This window comes from Mesoplodon bidens, assembly GCF_964165515.1.
Source record: "Mesoplodon bidens genome assembly, chromosome: 11".
NCBI lineage: Eukaryota > Metazoa > Chordata > Mammalia > Artiodactyla > Ziphiidae > Mesoplodon > Mesoplodon bidens.
In genome coordinates this window covers 78,460,505-78,482,578 of record NC_138167.1, presented here as the reverse complement: position 1 = coordinate 78,482,578, position 22,074 = coordinate 78,460,505, and the positions used below count along the sequence as shown (strand labels likewise).

General features: G+C 43.0%; 1 protein-coding gene across 1 annotated transcript in view; it reads left to right on the top strand.

The window, feature by feature from the left end:
* Positions 1-22,074, top strand: part of ANO4 (anoctamin 4) — a 422,274-nt gene that overhangs the window by 840 nt on the left and 399,360 nt on the right. The gene's annotated exons all lie outside the window — the stretch shown is intronic.

Sequence of the window (22,074 nt, the reverse complement as noted above, 5' to 3'; positions counted from 1 at the left end):
GGTCTTTTTTTATAAGAACGCTAATCCCAGTCATGAGGGCTCCACTCTCATGAACTAAGCACCTCCCAGGGGCCCCGCCTCCTAATACCATCACATTAGCCATTAGGATTTCAAACGTATGAATTTTGGAGGGACACAAACATTGAGACCATACAGTTGGAAAAAATTAAAAGGATAAGAGTATTTTGAGACACATGAAATTCACATTTCAGTGTTCATATATAAAGTTTTGTTGGACACAACCTCTTATGTATTGTCCATGGTTGCTTTCAGGTGACAAAGGCAGAGCTGAGTAATTGTGACAGAGATAGTACGGCCTGCAAAGCCTAAAATATTTATTATCTGGCCCTTTGCAGAAAATGTTTGCTGACCACTGATCTGTGTGATCTTTGGGGCTCATAACTTAAACAATCAGGGCAAGAAAAATGTTTACATCTTGTCTTAAAATTTGTCACTTCCATTACACATTGAATTGTGGACAGCTTTACTCATGCAAGGATGGCCACTTAATTGTTTTTATTTCTAAAGTCTGAGTTGGAGGTTTAAGTTGTGCAAAATCTATCCTGCCACTTTTTTTCATTTTTCTACAGATAGAGTGCTTAGAGGGGAAGGTTTAGTTGGAGTAATCCAATGTGTAATTCCTGTTCTGGAGATAAATTTTTGAATGTTGACCTTCAACATTCACAATGACACTCAACAAGTTACAGATGCTGCCACCTAGAGAAGAGACACTGATGTTGCAGAAGCTCCAGATTATCAAAAGCAATCTCTAAAGCAGCAGACTGCAGACTCACTAAATGTTCAGAATCCCCACAGAACTGGTTAGAAATGAAGTTTCCTGGGCTCTACCCCAGGGGATGCTGTGTCCATGGCACAGAGTGAGCTTCAGCATCTGCATTCCGCAGGCTGCTCCCTCCTGGAATTTTGACTCCCGAGGTTCCTCCACACACACCTTGGGGGACACCCTCGAAAGTGTCTTTGGTTAAGTGGTTGGATGATATTGCAGAGCGTTGGGGGATATTTGCATACCATTAGCTCTGCCATGGCAAAACTGAGTATCTTTCTGATTGTCCTGATTGAATGTCAGTTGGAGAGTAGAAAAATCATGATCTGAAGTTCAAACATTTTCCATATTTAAGTTTGAAATCTCCTGGGTTTTGATGTTATCATGATTGAAAACTGACTCTGCTTGCTTTAAAAAGTTCAGTAAAATCCAAAGTTAAGAATTAAAGTCCTGCCTTTGGCCAGGGGTAGCTACGAGGTTATGGCATTTCATGGTAAAGAGGAGTGTGAAATGGCAGCTGCCAGAATAACATTTGATCACATTTCCCTTTGAGTTGGCTTTTTCCTTTCTTTTTCCATAGAGCGTCACACTCAGAAGCAATCTGATTTTTGGAGGAGGTTTCTATTTGTAACTTGTAGGTTTTCAAAAACAAATTAAAAGCCTGTATTTCTCTTCTATCCTAGGAACTTTCCATTAGCAATAAAATATTTAATTTTTCCAAAAAACTTTTTTAATAATAATAATTTGTATACTTACAAAGTAAGTCTGACACTTAAGGATATATTAAACAAGCATGGGGTATTTTATAATAGAAAATTATAGATGCTGGTGTAGCTTCTGTAAGTCTCAATTATGATTATAGGTTAATTATTGCATTTATTTGATTTCTTATAGCAATTTATTGATTTTAATAGTATTTTTTGTGTGAAAGCTTCCAGTTTCCTATTTTTTAATAGAGTTAGTTTATTTTATATATATATATATGTATATATATGTTGCTAGTTTGAAGAAAACGCTGAGGTAAGTCAGTTTAACTATAGCAGAATGTCCTACAAATTCCAGAATTTGCTAGACATCCCTTCATATTTCTAATCTGTCTTTCTTCTGCATAAACTTCAGGTCTGATGTAGAGGAGCTTACAATTTGTAGGCACAAAATCGCCATACAATTATTTATTGATGGTTGGAGTCTTCTCATGTTTAAGAATTCTACAAACATATTGAAAAATCATTTTTCCATTTATAATCCCTACAACTCTGCAATTCTAGAAGCAACTGGAAACACACTGAGTGACTAGAGCTTCTGAAATTCTCCTTTTTATTGAGCTGTTTCCACTCCTGCCACTACCTTATCCCATCATTCCTTCCCTTCATCGTGTGACTAATTTCATCGTGTGTAGAAGTTTCTTCTTGGGTTGGACTTTACTTAATCCTGTTTGCTACCTTGTGCAGTTAACAACCTGTGAAACTGCATGGTGGCCCTGGACGCAATGCTCCTTCTTGGTGGCAGAGAATGTTTTAGTCAGTAAATTAATTGTAACAGGTTAAGTTGGAAAAACAGTGTCTGGCTTGTTTTATCCCTCCATTCATCCATCTCTCCATCCATTCATCCATCTCTCCATCCATTCATCTATCCATCCATCCAATACATACTAAATTTCCACTGTGTGTCATGTACTACAGTAAACCCTTGGGATAGAAAATTGAGTAAAGCATCACCTAAGAAGCTCAAAGTCTGCAGGAGGAGAAAGATATGAAAATCAAGTATTTTAATTCAGTGTTATAAGTGCTAAGATAGAAGTTTTCACATTAGGTGATCACACACACGTTTTTGTTATTAAATTATTTAATTAATATGCTATTAAAATACTACTAATAAAGTATTAAAATGTGATATAAAATATAACATTAAAATATGTAAGTAAAAACACATTGAGTGCAAAAGATATTATTAAATTTTTTCTTCAATTAAAAGAAGATGAATTTGAGAGAACCACAGGAGGAATGTTTGGAAACTGTCTCCATCTCAGATATTCTGAGTAGGTTTGATACCCAATTTTTGCTAACCAAGCTTTACAACTTGCATCATCACTACCACACAACTTACATTTTTGGTCACTTTATATCACCAACTGATTCTCAGCCACTCTCTTCCATTGTATTTGGTTCCCAGCTGTGTGCTGATGACTCCAAAGTGATATTTCCATGTGTTATTTCTCTGACAAACTTTAAAGATATATTTACAACTGCCTACCAGAACTTTCAGCCTGGATATATCCCAGACATGTCAAAACTTATGTGTCCCAAATGGAACTTTCTTTTTGGTAGCGCTCAAAACTGAATTTCTTTTTTTTCCCCCCTCCTATCTTTTTTTTGTTTCTATAAATTTATTTGTTTGTTTCTGGCTGCATTGGGTCTTCGCTGCTGTGCGTGGGCTTTCTCTAGTTGCAGCAAGTGGGGGCTACTCTTCGTTGTGGTGTGCAGGTTTCTCATTGTGGTGGCTTCTCTTGTTGCGGAGCACAGGCTCTAGGCACATGGGCTTCAGTAGTTATGGCTCACAGGCTCTAGAGCGTGCTCAGTAGCTGTGGCATACAGGCTTAGTTGCTCCACAGCATGTGGGATCTTCCTGGACCAGGGCTTGAACCCATGTCCCCTGCATTGGCAGGTGGATTCTTAACCACTGCGCCACCAGGGAAGTCCCAAAGCGGAATTTCTTACTCTGTTTAATGGTGCCACAGCCCATCCAGACTCCCAAGCCAAAAACTGGGTGTCCTCATGCTTTAACCCTCTGCTGGCCATCAGCCTCCACAGCCAGCTGGCTAACATGTTCATTGTCTACTTTAGAGACAGCTCTAATTCAGAGCATCCTCTCCATCCCATGGCACCATCTCAGCTCAATCTCTCATCATCTCTACTGGACTAGAGCAGCCTCCCCACATCTTAATTCTTCCATGTCCTCAGGGTTAGTTTGCCAAATTCATCTCTTTCTCTCTTTTCCACTCTTCCTCCCTCCCTGCCTTCCTCCCTGACTTGAAAAATCTCTGTTGTTTCCCCATTGTCAGTAGAAGAAAGCCTAAACACTTTATACGTGGTACATGAGGACCTTCCTAAGTAGCTTTAACTGACTCTAGCATCTCTCGTCACTCTCCACAGATGCAGCCACACAGTAGCTACACCTAATGCTTTACAGTTCCCTAAAGATCCATGATTTTTCACATGTGCCAACTGCTTGGATGCTCTTCCTTACATTCTTATTCTAGAAAATTTATTGAAGACACCTAGCTAAGAGTTGAGCTCCTCTGTGAATTCTTTCCCTTTTCCCCTCAGCATATTTAGTCATTCTTTCTGTTTCTATTGGGAATTCCTATTGACATCTTGAATTCTGCTCTTATTTGACTGTAATATAATTTTATTTTTATAGTTCTTTTTATGGCTAGCCTACTAGATGGAAAGTTCTTGAGCTGAGAATTAATGTCATAATCATGTATTTGTTTGGTCAGTGTAGAGCCCAGCATATAGGAAGTATGTTGTCTAGGACCATTTAAACTGCAGATTAGACACTGTTAAAGAGAGAATTAGGCCTGGAAGATAGATCTGAAGAAATTACTTCAAATGCAGTATAGAGAGATAGAAGATAGCAAAACAAGAAGGGGGAGGTTGAAATATAGAAGACAGAATGAGAAAGTCCAACATACTTTTAATAGAAATCCTGTCTGGATTAAGAGAATAGAAAGAATGGAGAGAGATAGAATATTTTTAAAAACACAGCTGCTGAGAATTTCCCAGAATTGATGAGAGACACAAATCTTTTGAGTCAAGAAACAATGAATGCCAAGCAGAATAAGTAAAAATAAATCCACATATAAACATATTTTGGTGAGTCAGCAAAAAACAAAGAGAAAAATCTTAGGAATCTGAGAGAAAAAACAGATTTCCTACAAATAATAAACAATTGAACTGAGGATAGATGTTCCAATAGTAATTATAGAGGCCAAGAGACAGTGCATCGATATCTTCAAAGTGCTGAAGGAAATAATGGTCAATTCAGAATTCTGAAGCCACCCAAATGATCATTGAAGAGGGAGATCATCATAAGAACATTTTTTGGAAAAGACTGAGAAAGTGTACCAAATGTACACCTACTGCAGGAATGACTGAAAAGCCTATTTTAGAAAAGAAGGAACTTGAACCTAGAAGAAAGGCTAAGATGATAGAAATAATAAGAGGAAGAAATACATTCTTAATTTAAAAAGGTCCTTCTAGAAGAATGGTTTTCAACCAGGGATGATTTTACTTCATGGGTACATTTGGCAATGTCTGGAGGTAGTTTTGGTTGACACAGCTGGACAGGAGGTATTACAAGCACCTAGTGTGTAGAGACCAGGAATGCTGCTAACCATCTTGCAATGCATGTGACATGATCCCATGTTCATCATTAATTCTTAACACTGCTTCCTCTCTTTGAGTTTCTCTTCCTATGTGTTGTACCTTGCCCTTGCAATGGGCCCCCACCTTTATGGCATTTCCAGGGCTCTGCTCTCTCTGCTCTATCTGGGGCTATCCTTGATAAAGTGTGTCCTTCACACTTTTGAGTTTCCCTTTTCTATGTTTCTTTGTGTCCTTTAACTCTTCTTAAATTGTATCTCATGCTGCACCTAAGCCTTTTCTCTTGTTGTTCACTTATACCAATTTCTCAACCTTGACACTATTGACATTTTGGGCTGAGTAATTCTTTGCTATGGGGGGCTGTCCTGTGCATTGTAGATGTTTAGCAGCATCTCTGGTTGCTACCGACTGGTTGCCAGTTGTGACAAACAGAAATATCTCCAGACATTGCCGAATGTCCTCTGAGTAGGGGCAAAATTGCCCCCAATTGAGAACCACTGATTTATACTAATTAAGTCCAGTTCTGTTCTCTGGACTTCTGCTTAGTGGGAATAATCTGATAATCTAATCATTGAGATAGGGTACATGGATTATAATGACTTTTACCCTATATTTAACAAGAGCCTTTTGCAATCTGTGCCCTAATCAAAAACATGAAGGGAATCCCTTTCCAGAGAGGGAGGTTTTCCCCCTGAGAATTTAGTTAACACCTTTGATACTTGTCCATCAGCCCCCCATATACAGTCCTCTGAAATTATGTCATAAATCAGAGCTCCTCCATTTGTGTCCAAGAAGACCAGTGATAATTTCCCTGCATCTACATACACAGAAATAAGCAAAAACCTTCCCTTTTTTCTTGTGCCTTCCTTCCCCTGTCTCCTGTGTCTCACAAGCTTCACACAGTGGTCTCTTGGTAGAGCTGGGTTTTAGAAAAAGATCCTAAATGAATTTCATACATCTCTTATGGATTTTAAAGATGATCCTCATTTGTGAAAGGGAAGGGAGATGTGAAATGACTATTCTTTGTTCCTGATCAATGATCATTTCCCAAGAGCCTGTCTTGTCGTTGGGATGGAAGATGTTCACTTACCTTTCCTAGTGACCTCGTAGGGCATATCAGTGCTTCTACATGTGCAGACTTTGAAAACTGTGCTATGAATTTGCCTGAGGTGTAGAGTACCTGGGAAGTGGTACCCACTTAATAGCACGAATTCAATTTCTTTCAACAAATCGTGACCAGATATATTCAGAGTGGATGCCAAAGGAAATAGGGGGGAATTAAATTTCAGAGCTAGGGTGCCACAAAAAGTGACCCTTCAAGTTGAGCTACTGATATGACCAGGAGATGAGAGTAGTTTGACCCAGCCAGGAGATAGGCATGCTCCCTTTTAGAGATGCCCAGAGATACTCATGGACTGCCCCACTCGCAGGGGCAGGCCCAGCCAGTCTAAAGCCAAAATTTCTGCTTCAGTGTTAGCTCAGCTGAATTCACAGTGCAGAGTAATGGAAAGGACAGCTACCCTCTACAAAAAAACAGGACAGTATAAATGAGACACAGTTTCTAAACCATTATATATACAGTGGGTTTCTTGTAGACAACATAGAGTTAGATCTTGTGTTTTTATCCACTCTTATGATCTATCTTTTAATTGATATAGTTAAACCATTCACATTTAAAGTGCTTACTGATATAGTTGGGTGAATATCTACCATGTTTGTAACTGCTTTCTATTCATTGCATTTGTTTGCTGTTTCTTTTTTCTTCCCTCTTTCTCTGCCTTCTATAGTTTTTTTTTTTTTTTGCGGTACGGGGGCCTCTCACCGCTGTGGCCTCTCCCGTTGCAGAGCACAGGCTCCGGACGCGCAGGCTCAGCGGCCATGGCTCACGGGCCCAGCTGCTCCGCGGCATGTGGGATCCTCCCGGGCTGGGGCACGAACCCGTGTCCCCTGCATCGGCAGGTGGACTCTCAACCACTGCGCCACCAGGGAAGCCCCTTTCTCTAGTTTTAATTCAATATTTTACATGATTTTTTAAATGGAATGGGTACCTACCCACTTATCTCTCTGCCTTTAAATTTTTTCCTTTTGTCAAAATGTCCCTGAAGGGGTATTTCAACTTTAATTGTATGTGGTGGAATAAGTTTCCTGGTAAAGTTTATATGGAATGTGGGTATCATGGTTAACTTACTAATGTTAGGAAGTAATAATAAGTGAAACCACTTGCCCTGGTTTTCTGGAAGGTGATTTGTGGTTTTCTAGAATCCTGCCTGGGTAGAAAATGTCACAGTAGAAGGGCAGGCATTTGAGTAGAGGTTGTTCAGGTGAGGAATTGGTGTTGCAAACATCGGGACAGTGTATGGAGACTGATGCCAGAGCAGCTGGGGGTTAAGTGTGTCCTTCACATTCAAGGTCAAGCACTGAATGCCTTATACATAGAGATATTGTTACATGGGGTGGTTGGGGTTCTCTGGGACTATTACTCTGGTATTCAACATTTTTGGCATTCCATGAATTAACTAACATTTGTGAGGGGGCCCAGAATCTTAACCACCATATATATACCACTTCTCTGAGAAAAGCTGAGGTTTGTTGGGGACCACCTGCACTTTAAGAACTAACAGGATCATTGGAAATGTTTATTTGACAAGAGAATTGGCTAAGAGAAATAAATCACTGAGCTTTCTTCAAGTTTCCTAATTTCCCCTTGTTCTCAAATTTGGCTGTATCGTCCTTTTCGGAATTCAAGATCGTGTCCTGTCATTTAATTTCTGATTCTAGCACAATCCTGTTAATCTATTTTCCAGGTGTGGTGGTTATTTAGTTGTAGAAGACTGAAAGCATCGGTGAATCAGGGAATGATTAATGGCACATGAGCACAAAGTCAATTAAATGATGCAGCTATGAAGTTGCTTGAGGATTTCTGACATAAGAAACTGAAAAACTTGATTTAAAGCTGTATTAAATCTGATTTGCAAAGGATAATATATTTTAGAATCAAAAGACATTAAAGTGCTCCAATAAAGTCATCCATTCATCCAGTCATCTAGATTCTTGTTACTTGAAGTGTGGTCCTCTAGAGATAAGAGGGCTTGAACTGGGATTAAGCAGTATAATCCAAAAGGGGTGCATCTGAGGGATATTTTGGAGGTAGTTTCAGTACATGTTGGCGATTAATAGATGTGGTATGTTGAGTGGATATTACACGTGTTTCCAGTTAAGTTAAAATATAGTATTGAAGCTTTGTTGTGTAGGCCAGTTTTCTCTAGCTTTAATGTGAATACAAATCACTTGGAGATCTTGTTAAGCTGCAGATTCTCATTTAGCGGGTGGGTGTCGGGGGTGACATTCTGCTTTTCTAACAAGCTCCCATGTGATCACTGTGGAACTTAGAATTTAGTACGAGATGCAGATAACAATATTACACCAAAAAATGTATGGTTACCAACAGGCAGGTGCTGTGAAGGAAAGAGTTCTTCCTAAAGATCCTTGGAAGTATTGTTTTTTATCAAAACATGTCTCTTAGTTCCCAAAACAGCGCTCCATAAAGACATTTGCTTTACCACCAGCTGTAAGTGGGAAGTTTGCTTATACTGTGTTAGGGGAAAATGATTGACCTGTGTGGTATAAGTGTTCTAACTTTCTCGTAGACATGGTTTAGATACAAAAAACCCAGCAACCATAGTACTGCTTGAGGGAGGAATTAGTTAGCTTGGTTTGGGTTCCCTGGGAGAGAGATTCTGAGCCAGAGATGGGCAGGTAAGAAGTTTATCAGGGAGAGCCCTTGGGACTCAATGAGTGTATTTGTGTGTGTGGGCGGGGAGGGGAGGGAACGGGGAAGGAAGCAGGACTGGGCAGGGAGAGGATTTGGACTGTGATGATATACACAGGCTTCAACCCATCGCAGAGGGAGATCTGGAGCTGGGACGGCCTTCAGAATTATCCCACAGTGGGGCTTTTGTACCCTCCCATCACTGCCTGGATACAGTCTGCTACAGGGAAGGGGTATGACCTTGAGAAATTCTCTTGGAGGGCAAGGGCCAAAAGACAGAGACTCAGCTGAGAGCCATCAGCACCAATACTTACAGCAGCTGGGGGAGTGAGACGGTGCATACAGCCTCTGTTACATCAGCTGATTGAAATGAAGGGATTAAGAAGTTATAAATGGGAAAGGCAAGTTGGCTGCATGCATAGTGGATTCCTCAAGTCACGGGTATGGTAAGTCTGTAGATCTCTGCCGGAATGGGGAGGCTCTGACTGGTAACTTGTTTGTTAAACTGAGTCCTGAGTTGAAGTAGGTTAGGATTTTTGAGATGTGGTTCATCAGAGTTCATCCAGTGGGTTTGTGGACACCAGCTGCCTTGTAAATTATTTTGAAAGCCAGGAACACATAGAGCAGGGGTCCCCAGCCCCCAGGCCGCACAGCAGGAGGTGAGTGGCTGGTGAGTGAGCCAAGCTTCATCTGCTGCTCCCCATCGGTCCCCATCGCTCCCCTCTCCCCCGTGGAAAAATTGTCTTCCACGAAACTGGTCCCTGGTGCCAAAAAGGTTGGGGACCGCTGACATAGAGGATCAGGGCTTTGAATTCTATGGGGAAAGAGGTCGTGCATCCGGCCAGATTTTCTCAGTACCCAGTTTCAGGTTCAGCTTGTATTTCTTGCCAGCAGAGGGGCACCTAAAGGATTGGGTAACACACCCTTCTGATGACTGTGCGCCTGGTTAGGAGGGTGGCAATTTGGAAGCTTTGTACAGCCACTGTCTTTTCAGCAAAATAAGGATACAACTGGTTTATGGTTGTAACCAGAGAATGGGCAAGTTCCCTCCAGTTTTCTCATCCGAGGTTGTGTGTTTCATGTTCATTTATTCAACGGCTGTTCCCAGAGTGGCTAGTATGGGTCAAGGACATAGGCTGGACTCCTTTCTTGTTGGAACGACAGTGGAGCGGGCTAGTGGATTAAACAGATATTAATCACACGTATAAAATTTGATTAGCTCAATGAAGGGGAAAAAAACACTATTATGGATTCCGCGCGGGCGTTGCTGGCTGGGGAGCGGCGCAGTCACTGGCCAGGGACGGGATCCGCGGCTGACAGGCCGCCTGGGCGCCACCTGGGGATGCGCTGAGGGGGGCTCCGCGGAGGCGGCGTCGGCGGCTGCAGGGGACGAGCTAGCGCCTGAAGCCCGTGGAGCCCGAGCGGCGCGCACAGGTAGAGCAGAGGCGGGAGCTGGGGCCCCAGGGCCGCGCGCTCACCTGGGCGGCGCTGTGGAACCCGGGCTCCAACAGCGAGCTCAGCGCCTACCCGTCCCAGCAAACAAACAAAAGCAAGACACTGTCAGGGGGTAAATCAAGAGGGGGTTTATTTAGATTTGGAAACGGGTAGAGACTGAGAGTGTGATAGTAAGTTGAGAGGTCTCAAGGATGTATTGGAGCTGGTGAAGATTATAATGAGAATGTGGGCCAGGAGACCAAGGACCTGGCTTGTCTTCCCAGTTCGGCCACGTATCAAGGTACCTTCACACGAAGGACTTAACCTCTTTGAGCCTTGATTGCTTCATCTGTAAAACGGTGCTGATATGAAACTCAAAGGAGATGAAATAGACAAAAAGTTTTCTTAATCCTAAAATTTAAGTGAAAGCTGCTATTTCTATTAATTACTCTGGCCCTCTGATTGCTTCTCTTTTCTTACCTGTCTCCTGTGTCCTGGATTGAGCTTGGATGTCGAGTTTAGTGAGTTGTAAAATGCTATTCAGCTACCTTGTCTTAGCTTGTGGCTTTCAACTTTTTCTTTTCTTTTCTTTTTTTTTTTTACCGCTACCTAGAATAAGAAATACGTCCATATTGTGATCTACCACTACTACTTTTTCTTCTTCCTTCTCTCTCTCTCTCAACTGAAAAAATGTTTCAGGAAATAATACTTATCCTCATGTGTTATGTACTCTGATATTTCATTCTTTTCCCCCCAAAAGTGCTAGTCGTAATCCGTTAAATTGATGCCATTGCCTACTAATGATTGCAGTTTATAATTTGAACAGTATTGATCTAGATAAGACTGTAGTACCTCAGATCCTCTGAAACCATATTAAGGTGGCAGAGATAATTTTTTTTTTTCTGGTGTGTGTGAGGTCTGTTGTACAAGGAAATTATTTCTCTTTGGAGACTGATCAATAATGTTCTTTAAAAATCATCTGACGCTTATGGCAATCAGGCTGTCTCCCAGCGTTGGTAAAGCTGTGATCCATTAGAGGGGCTCTGTGTACCCTGAGGTTCTCAGTGTTAAGTCAACAAAGAACTATGGCAAAGGACCCCGTATCAGTTAACCATTACCACAATAATACTGCCCACCAAACAACCCCCAAAGCTCAGTGGCATACCATGCTGAGCATTCACTCATGCACCTGGGATGAGGTAGCTCTGCAGGTCTTGCCTGGGCTCACTCAGTCTCTTGGAGTTGACTGGCTGTTGGCAGATCCAGGCTGATAACCTGGAATGAGGAATCTCCATACTGTTTTTCCATAGTGGCTGCACCAACTTACATTCTGATCAGCAGGGCACAAAGTTTCCCTTTTCTCCACACACTTGCCAATACTTGTTATCTCTTGCCTTTTTGGTGATACCTCACACCTGTTAGAATAGCTATCTCACTGTGGTTTTGATTTGCATTTCCCTGATTAGTAATGTTGAACACCTTCGCATGTACCTGTTGGCCATTTGTATGTTGTCTTTGGGAAACTGTCTATTCAGTTCCTCTGCCCATTTTTTTAATCAGATTTTTTTTTCTATTGAGTTGTATGAGTTCTTTATATATTTTAGATATTAATCCCTTACCAGATATATCATTTGCAAATATTTTCTCCCATTCAGTTGGTTGCCTTTTTGTTGATGCTTTCCTTTGCTGTGCAGTAACCTTATAGTTCAATGTAGTCTCACTTGTTTTTTTGCTTTTGGTGTCAGACCCAAAAAAAACATTGCCAAGACCAATGACAAAGAGCCCCTCTATGCTCAAGAAGTTTTATGGTTTGTACTGCTAGCCTTGAATTTTTACATAGTATAGGCTGCTACAGAAAACGTTTTTGAGCTATTTTCCTCATTTAATTTTGGAGGGGCCAAGATTTCAATATTTTGTGTCCTAAAATACCACTTTACTTTGGAGCCTTCCTACATAAAAAGTAGACTAGCAAAGATTCAGGATGAAACTAAAGGTGTCACTTTAATTTGTGTACATATCATTTTATAATGTGATTTAATGATGGAGCAAGCATTGACCAGGAAGCCCAAGTTAACAAGAGACAGGAGAACAAGAAATTAGGTGATGACTCTTCTCACTCCACCCCAATATTTAAGCTTTAAAACAAAATCTGCCTCATATCTTGAGGGAAAATTTGCTATACAGATTCAGTTGTACTAATTAAAAAATACTTTCGGGCCTCCCTGGTGGCGCAGTGGTTGAGAGTCCGCCTGCCGATGCAGGGGATACGGGTTCGTGCCCCGGTCTGGGAGGATCCCATATGCCGCGGAGCGGCTGGGCCCGTGAGCCATGGCCGCTGGGCCTGCGCATCCGGAGCCTGTGCTCCGCAACGGGAGAGGCCACAACAGTGAGAGGCCCGCATACCGCAAAAAAAAAAAAAAAAAAAAAAAAAAAAAATACTTTCATCGTTTGGCTGAAACAGAAGAGGAGCCAGAAAAATCTGAGTTTTCTATATGGTCTCATCACTTATTTTCTATGTAACTTATTTTAAAATAAAGCAGGGATAAGAGTACCTACATCATGGGTTTTTGTAAGGAGTCGAAGAATCAATCAACTTAAAGCCCTTAGAATAGGGCTGCATGTAATCACTACTATTTTCATGATCATAAATCTAGTTACAGGGCTTCCCTGGTGGCGCAGTGGTTGAGGGTCTGCCTGCTGATGCAGGGGGCACGGGTTCGTGCCCCGGTCCGGGAGGATCCCACATGCCGCGGAGCGGCTGGGCCTGTGAGCCATGGCCGCTGAGCCTGTGCGTCCGGAGCCTGTGCTCCACAGCGGGAGAGGCCACAACAGTGAGAGGCCCGCGTATCGCAAAAAAAAAATAATAATAAAAATAAATAAATAAATCTAGTTACGTATGTACCTAATTCATCCAATGTGTAATGGGCACCTCCGTGCCTGCAAAGTGCAAAATGGTGTGCATGCAAAAATGATGGCCTCTTTGGAGCTTCCAGCAGAGACAATAATTTCACACATGGTTATAATTCACTAGAATACACTCACCTCTCATCACTTTCTTCCCTCACACCCCTCATTGGGTCTATGTCTGCTCTTTATAGTAATGGATCCTGTCCCTTCAGCCTCTTCAGGGACTTTTTCAGCTTCTTTCCAATTAGTGTGTACATTCACTCAAGTCCTACATCCTATAAACAAAGACAAAACCCAGTTCTCGATCTATAACAAAAATGAGCAAACCCAAAATACTAACAAAACAAGCAAAACCCAACTCTTTAACTCTAGGGTGCCCTCTAGCCATCGCTCCCCACCCCTCTCTTCACAGCCAGACTCCAAAGAGAAGCCTGCATTCATTCTCTTCCCTTTTCACCCCTTTCTTCCCTTAACTGCATCTGACACCTTCACCCACTCCTGTATGGGCTATATTAAGTCATCAGTGACCTCCTAATTGCCAAACCCTGTAGGTGTTTTCCCATCCTAACCTCTCTCTGTCTCAGTGGGGTATTTCAGCTCTTGGGAGATCTGTGTGTAGCCCGTCAGGCCCTGGGTTCTATTCCACTTCTGTTCTTCACCTTCACTAGACCCTCTCTCTATGGCCCTTAAATATCAATGTAACCATAGAGTCTGCCCATTTCTCCTATTCCATCTGTGCTTGCTGGTTTGTAGCCACTACCCCATTTCACCTGTGATCTGTATTCTGTATTGTAGGCTCAAATCTCCTGCCTGACCTTTTCTGACTTCTTTCTAGACATATCCATGTAGATGTCCCACAGGTACCCCAACTCAGGTAAACCAAAACCGCCTTTTTTTTACCCCAAATTCTTTTTCTTCTGTATTTTCTGTCTTGATGAATGTACCCAGTTGTCCAAGCCAGAAACCTAGAATAATCCTAGACTTTTCTGTCCTTCTCCGACATCCTGGTAGTAAGCTGTGTTGAATCTATCCTTATTCCTACTCTCCCTGCCTTGGTTCAAACCTTGTCACTTTTTTTATAAATTTATTTTTTGTCTGTGTTGGGTCTTCGTTGCTGTGCATGGGCTTTCTCTAGTTGTGGTGAGCAGGGGCTACTCTTCGTTGCAGTGCCCGGGCTTCTCATTGCAGTGTCTTGTCTTTGTTGCAGAGCATGGGCTCTAGGTGCATGGGCTTCAGTAGCTGTGGCATGCAGGCTCAGAAGTTGTGGCTCGTGGGCTCCAGAGTGCAGGCTCAGTAGTTGTGGCGGACGGGGCTTAGTTGCTCTGCCGCATGTGGGATCTTCCGGGACCAAGGCTCAAACCTGTGTCCCCTGCATTGACAGGTGGATTCTTAACCACTGAGCCACCAGGGAAATCCCAAACCTTGTCACTTTTGTCTGGACCAATATGTTGTCATTAGTCTTCCCAGGAGTATCTCCAAACCATTTTCTTGATACTGTTGATGATACTATTCTTTTTTGCCCTATTATACTTCTTGCCCAACTACTTTGATCAATGTGTATCTATTCTCCACTCCATCAAGTACTACAGCTTTTACTATAAAGGAAAATAATAAATTCAACACTCAAAACTCCCTTTAAAAAGGAAAGGCCAGAAAATATTGTGAGGATTACATCATGCCTGGAAATGTCCTAAATGAGACACTTTGGATCAGCGATTGGCAGTTGAGGGCCTTGCAGTGAGCCTTTCCTCCTTCAGTGTTGAGTTCATCTGCTCTGAAATGCTCTGACCCAGAATTTCACTCTTCACGGAAAGACTCTGACCCCAGAGTCACCTGCTCTTGGTCCTGGCTCATTCAGGAATAGAATAAGGCTGACATTGAACTGTACTTGGATATGAGTTGTTAGCACAGATGGTGGCCTCAGTGTGTGATGTTTGCCATGTGACCAGTGTCTGAGAGCAGATGGGTGCCTTCTTTCTGCACCAGCTGACACTTGAATCCTCCTCAAAGGCATAAAGTACAAGTGGAGTAAGGCGATCTGGAGCCTGTAAGGCAAGGAGTCATATGACAGCATTCTGTTCTCTCTGGCAGGAGCTTCTGGGTGTGTGTCCTAAGGCCAGATCTGGAATTTCGTTTCCCATAGGGGACATGTTACTCTCCCAAATTTTGATTTAATAATGATAGCTGCCACTTATATCCCTCTGAATAGTTCACAATGTGCTTTCCTATGCATTGTCTCATTTGATGTTCACACTGACCCTGTAAAGTAGTGTATGGTTTCCTAGGGCTGCCGCACAAACTTAGTGGGATAAACAACAGAAATTTATTCTACCTCAATTCTGGAGGCCAGAAGTTTGAAATCAAGATGGCAGCAGGACTGTGTTCCCTCTGAAAGCTCTAAGGAACAATCTTCCCCTTCCTCTTCCAGCTTTTGGTAGCCCCTGGAATTTTTTGGTTTGTGACAGCATGTCTCTGCCTCTGTCTTTATATGGTCCTGTGTGTGTGTTCCTCCCTCCTGTCTCTTGTAAGGACACCGTCACTGGATTCAGGGCCCATTCTAAACCAAGATGATCTCATCTTGAGATCCTTACCTTAATTACATCTGCAAAGAACCTTATTCCAAATAAGTTCAGATTCTGAGGTTCTATGTGGGGATATATTTTAGAGGGCACTCTTCAACCCACTGTGGATAGGTATTAGTATACTCATTTGAGGATGTAGACGCTTCGAGAGGGTAAGTGTTTTGCTCAGACACATCGGAGCATGGACTCAAACTTGAGTCTTTGGACACCAGATCTCACATCTTCCCACTGGGTCACGTTAGCCCCCAGTCTCTCAATATGTGGGTATCTTTGTGCAGCAGGAGCATTGCTTTCCTTCCACGTGTTAAGCACCACTGCAGTCTTGTGAACTGCGTGTATCCTTGTCAAATCAAGAACAGACCAAATTGGAGCTTTTTTACTGTGGCTGAGACTAGAAGGGGCAAAGAGTGAGTTAATGATGGATTCTTGGCTCAGTCATTTCTCTCTGCTTTATCCTTCTCCTTCCTATGTCTTCAGGACTATCAGCAGGGGCTGGCAAAGTGTAGCTGCTAGAGTTGTGTGGTCAGTGTGGCTGAGCTGACTTGGCAAGGACTTGAGACCCCCTCCGACATGCTGTTTCCCTCCTTCCTTGGGCAAAAGGCACCTATACTCCACACCTAAAGCTTGAAAGGAAATGCAAATGTAAACAACATTTTCAGTTTCTCTGTACACTGCTGAGGAAGGTCAGATGAAGGTCAGATAGAGGTCAAGGTTGTGGGGTGGAACACCCCAGTATCCTACTGCTGTCCAGGACCTCTCCATTGGGCCTGTCCCCCTGGGATGGCTCTCTTGCTCCAAAGCTTTTCCTTTTTTTGCTTCCTGTATAAAGACTTTCTGGTCCCATGTGCCATTTTTCTGAAGGATTTTTTTGTTTATTTAAACCTTTTATTATGAAATATTTCAGACGTGAAAAAGCATAACAATATGATGAAAGCACATACCCATCACTTACCTGTGAAGACATGAAATATTACTGATACGTTTGAAGCCCTCATGTACCCTTCCTTTCCCTACAGAGGTAACTGCTATTCTGAATTGGGAGTTTACAATCCTCATGCATTTCCTTACATTGTGACTTCATTGCCTCTATCCCTACATGACACAAAATCTTGATCCCAAGGGAATACAGAGCTTCTTTAGGCTTTGAAGAAGGCCATTTGGGGTGACATTTAGGGGAAAGATATGGGGGCTAACATTTATTGAGCACATACTATGTACTGGTTCTGTGTCAGGTGGTTTCCATGCACTCTCACTGACACCAGCCATCTGCATTTGGGCTCATTATCCTTGTTTTACGGAGAGTAACGCCCCAAGGCCTAAAAGCTAATAGCCGTTTGCACCATGTTTCTCCTCAAATTGCAATTCGTCTCTCGAAGCAGGGTGGTGAGGAGGGTGCTGGTCTGGAGCATTCCGTTTGAACTGGCTGTGTGACTCTGAATGAGCCCCCTGACCTCTGATCTCCCCTCATCTCTAAAGTGAGAAGTATTGAGTCAATCCCTAAGAACTCTGTTTTTAAAATTCTAAACTCTCTTAAAGACATAGATATAAATGCTTTCACCCTGTGGAGTTTTACCAAAGGCCCTTTCCCCTCCAAACTCCCCCTAAGACATTCAGGTGGACACTTTCCTATCCCTTTGAAGTCCTTTCTGTGGTACCCACGTGAGCTTGCAAAGCAGTATATGTCACCTTGGCCCACCCCTGAGAGGTGAGAAATGTGAAATACTCCAGCTGTCCTTCCCGTCTTTCCTCTCCCTGTATACCTCTGGGCTTGTTGAATGGTGGAGTCAAGGTGGACCAAACTCATCAAGGTTGAACATGGTCTTTCCTTGGTGAAGAGAAACTTCAGGTAAGTTTAAAGTAGGTACACTCCTGATTCTCTTCCCATGCTTCTCTGCTTTCTCTCTTCTTTCTCTCTGCAAATTCTTTACAAGAAAGATCACTAGGGCCTTTCTTGATGCCTTTTGGCCACTTAAAGCCAAGCCCACCTTTGCCATATGCTTCATCCTCCTCTTCTTTTCCACCTCCTACCTGTATTCTCTCCTCACTCCACTTAAAACTCCATTTTTCCAGCACAGGGGTCCTCAGTGGTGTAGGAAGAAAGGCATTTGTCCAGAGGGCATGCATGACTTTGGCCCCAGGCCCATGTCTTGTCCTTGGGCTGATTCCTGCAGGTCCTTAGCATCAGGGTCCCCAAGGCCACCTCCAGGTTCATTGATTCACTGGGAGAATTCACAGGACTCAGCACATAGTCATGATCACAGCTAAGATATATTTTGATGAAAGGATACAAAGCAATATCAGCAAATGGAAAAGATATGTGGGGCAAAGTCCAGAGGAAACCAAGCGCAACCTTCCAAGGGTTTTCTCCCAGTGGAGTTGCACAGGATGTACTTAATTCCTCCAGCACCAAATTGTGACAACATGCATGAAGTGTTGTTTACCAGGGAAGCTCATTAAAGACTTGGTGCCTAGGGGTTTTTTTGGTCACGTGGGTACCCTTTTCCTGGCATGTACCAAAATCCCAGACTCCCAGAAGGAAAGCAGGTGTTCAGCATAACCCACATTGCTTGTACAAACTGAGGCACAGTGAGCCATTCTGTCGGAATGGAGGGAACCCTCCTGAGGTCCAAGTTTTCAGGTGCCAACCAAGGACCAGTAGGCCTTTCTAAGGAGAGCAATCTCAGGCCTGCAACGTTAACTCTTCTCTATACAATCCGAGTCTTCCTTCTCCAGTTCCTAAATTTTCAGTTGCTGACAGTTTCTCTTACCTGTCTCTAAAGTGGACCCTCTTTCTCAGCATCCTGGGCTTCCTTTCCCAGGGCTCAAGGTGGAAGAAGAAATGTTCCCCCCGTCCCTCCAGTGTCCTTGTTCCCCCTTCACTAAGCACATAGAGGCTTTTATCATTAATCACTAGGGGAAAAGGGGGATAACAAAAGCAGTAGAAACCTTATAAAGTTCCCTTAATCATGAGCGTATCCACTTCCCATTTCTTACTACCCAGAAGTCATAAGGTGCCGGAGGCTGCCCAGATGATTCTAGATGCTGGGACGTTTAGAGCCCAATAACTAACCCACCAGATTTCAGGATTGGTTGAGAGGTAAGTGCGGGTGCTTGGCATGTAGAGATTAACATTTCACCTCTTTTTCTGATAGAATGGTTTGGAGAATGTGGCCTAAGTTGGATAATGCTCCCCTTTACACTTTCTATCCAGGCCTTGGGACAGCCCAACTCAGGCAAAATTCAAGCTACTAGGGTAACCACTGCCTTGTGCTGGTCCAGGTGGAGAGGGAAGAAAGGGGCCCAGAATCTCTAGTGCTTTTGACTTTCAGCCAGATTACCTTTTCCCAACTGAAAAACATGGCTCCCTTGGAAAGGAATAGAATATCAGAAATGTCAGTTATCTTAGAAAGTCCTCTATGTGGAAACCTAGAGACTTGAGGATGGGGAGGATAAGTGTTCATCTTCAACACTAGGTGAGACCATGGTCAGGAAAGTCCAGCTCTGCTGGTGGAATGCCCAGACCCTTCTAGAACTTGCTCCTTATTTCTCTCTGGATGAGGTCTTAGACCAAAAAGTAGTTCTGGTATTGACTGTCCTGAACAACCCACTCTGTGCCGTGGCTGATGCAGTTTCCATGAGGGCAGAGAGTTCTTACTCTGTTCACTGCTGAGTCCCCAGCATGAAAACCTAGAACATGATAGGTGCCCAATGGATACTTGTCAGATGAATCCATTATTCCATTTAGTCTTCAGAACGGCCTTTTGAAGTAGTGTGTTAGATAGATTCCTCATCTTTAAGACAAGAACAGTGTCTTAGTAAGATTAAATAACTTGCCTAAGACATATACCATAGTAAGTGGGTGAGCAGGGATTTGAACCAGCTTCACTTGGGTACGAAAAAGGAGTTCTAAACCATGCCTGCTTGATTTGCCTGGAGTATTTTGTTTTTTAAAAATTTTATTTATTTACGTTTGGCTTCATTGGGTCTTTGTTGCTGCGCACGGGCTTTCTCTAGTTGCGGCAAGCGGGGGCTACTCTTCGTTGCAGTGAGCAGGTTTCTCATCGCAGTGGCTTCTCTTGTTGCGGAGGATGGGCTCTAGGCGTGTGGGCTTCAGTAGTTGTGGCTCGCGGGCTCTAGAGCACAGGCTCAGTAGTTGTGGCGCATGGGCTTAGTTGCTCCACGGCGTGTGGGATCTTCCTGGACCAGGGCACGAACCTGTGTCCCCTGCATTGGCAGGCAGGTTCTTAACCACTGTGCCACCAGGGAAGTCCTGCCTGGAGTATTTTGGGTGCAGCGTGCTACAGGGGGGAGTTTGTCTTCTGTGACCTTTGTTCAGTATAAACGTGGGAGCCTAGTTTTGCTGGAGTCCACATGGCCACAAGAGTCTGCCCCACTTACTGGAAACCCACAGGCCTGGTGGCACTGTCCCTGCACCAGCTTCAGACAGCCTATCCTCTTCTTAGTTTAAAGAGCTTTGTTCCACACTGAGCTTCCTGGTTCTGCTCTGTGGGACATCTCTGCTTCCCAGCCCCTTTGCGGAACCTAATCAGTCATGGAGCCATGCTCAAGTTGCCACCTCCACTAAGGCTTTCTGACTTACTAGACTTAGAGTTTTACAATCTTAAAGCAGTTTAGCCATAACAGAAATAAAATGGGCATATCTCCACCAAGGAGAAAGCTTGAACAAACACGGCTAATTCACACTAAGGAATAAGTGCCCCTGAGGAGATTTATTACCCAAGCCAACCCAAGTGATCCTCTTCCATGCCCAGCTCCCCAGCCACGTCCACACTGTTTCTCTTCTCCAGCCAGTCAGCTGTTCACAAATGCCCGACTTTCAAATGGGCAGCTCTTACTGAAGAGCTGCTGTGCTCAGTAGTCTATTCTCAGTGCATGTAAGTCCAGGCACTTTATTTTAGTCATGGGGGCTTTTGTGAACTGGCCTTGACTTTTACCATGGCTTATAACCCCACTTCTTCCATACATCTATCAATCCACCCCACATTCACTGAGAGTACGTACCAGGCTTTGTGTTATTTCCTGGCAATATACAACTAAATACATGCTCCTTAGTCACATGGGGAGCTTGTTATGAGTTCTAAACAAAGGCCTAGTAACTTCTCTTTCCCTAAATTGAGGACCACCTGTTGGGCATCTCAAGGAGAAGCAGCAAGGATTGGGGTCCTATTTGGGTATCAGAGGCCTCTAGGGAAATCTGATACTCAGCTGCAGGCTGCTTTTAAACTGTGGAAAACCTCCTGACACCCGTGGACGGCTGGGTAATTACTAGATGATCATTTTTGTTCATAGGCTTCTTTGGGGCATCATTCAATCAAATGTGTGTTCTAGAAGGAATAGTACTGATTATGTATAAAGTGGAAACTAAGACTATTGGTCACACTCTTATTAAGGGTGACAAGAGGTGAGTCCAGTAGCCATTGCTGATGACAGGTGAGTTAAGGGTACTGCTTGCTTGATGATACTGTCATTATAGTTGTTAAAACACTTTCTCCTTGCAAACCCCATCTGAGAAGGACATCGATTAAAGTAAAAGTGTCACATGGCTTTATTTACTTAAATGTGCTGAGAAAATGAAATTCTCCCAACACCTTGAGTTTTCTTAAAGCTGAGGAATGAAACACTTTGTCCTGGGGGAATAGAAAATCAAGACTTTTGTGGAGAAGGGCACGTTAGAAAGTCTGGACTTTGAGTTGCGCTCTGAGTTTAAGTCCCAGCTCCATAACTGATTTGCCAGACGACCTTAGAAAAATCAGAGTAGTGCATGTCTGATAATGACACATTGAAGAGTAAATTAAGCTGCCTTTGAGTACTGTTGTTACCGAATCAGGTCCGGCTGTTCGCCACTCAAAAATCAATAATGAAGAGAGACAAATGTTGGTAGAAAGGAAAGTTGCTTTTAATCAGAATGCCGGCAATCTGGGGAGATGAGGGACTCAGTGTCCCCCCAAAACCATCTCTGAAGATTCTGCTTGGCCATGAAAGTTTTTAAAGGGAAAAAAGAAAGTAATCTCAGTTAATCATTGAGATAGGGGGTCAGAGTTGTCGCCATCCCCCACTGTGTGCAGGCTTGTCGACTTGTGATTTCTATTTAGATGCTATCTTATTCACACTGTTTGTGAGATTAATGAAGGTGAAGCTAGGGAAGAGATCTGATCATCTGTTAGTTACTTATTCTTCATATCTACTTCTTTG